Below are 748 nucleotides of genomic sequence, written 5' to 3' on the forward strand. Positions count from 1 at the left end.
CCCCAAAGTAGGCCAGCTTAGAGCCGTACCGCGCTCGCTGCATCATGGCTTTCCCGGAGCATCGCCCCACCCTCTGTGTTCGCGCCGCCCACAAGAACAAGTCCAAGATGGCAAGGCGTGCATGCCCAGTCGCACAACCATCCCTCCTGGGCCCTCTTCACCTCATGATGGTAGTGGACCCCCCGAGTGTGGAGCGCAACCGGACGCCGGCACGGCCCCACGCCATCTGTGCTCACCACACCACACTCCTCACATCCTCCGCGGGGAAGGATGTGATGCAGGCCACACTACGATTCGTCTCCTGCAAGGTGGCGCGCTGGACACTGGAGCACGCCAGACAGCTGGATGAGCGTCCCCCAACACAAGGCGCACACGCGCCGGTGCGCGGCATCGCAACCAGCCAGAGCTCTCCGGCTCACGCCATGGCCTTGCACGCAGTGACCTGGTTACGCACGTCTCACACGCGCTGCACGGTCTCCCTCCCGTCGGGTGTCTGTGGCTGCCCCTCACACCCTCTGTGCCTCCTCAGGAGGACAAGCGATGGTCTCTTTGTGCGCAGGCACATGTCTATGCATGGACCCCTTCCGCTCCGCACGCCCAGTCCTGCGAAAGACGTGCGGGTTGAGAGGAAGGTGAAATGCCCCCTGCTGCCAGAGACTCATGGCAGCGTCCCACCTGCCGCGGCGCACATGCGGGCAGGCTGCCCAGGCACCCACCCCTCCGTGGCATCGGCGGGAATGGAAGATGC

Source organism: Leishmania donovani, chromosome 35 (assembly GCF_000227135.1).
Source record: "Leishmania donovani BPK282A1 complete genome, chromosome 35".
Lineage (NCBI taxonomy): Eukaryota > Euglenozoa > Kinetoplastea > Trypanosomatida > Trypanosomatidae > Leishmania > Leishmania donovani.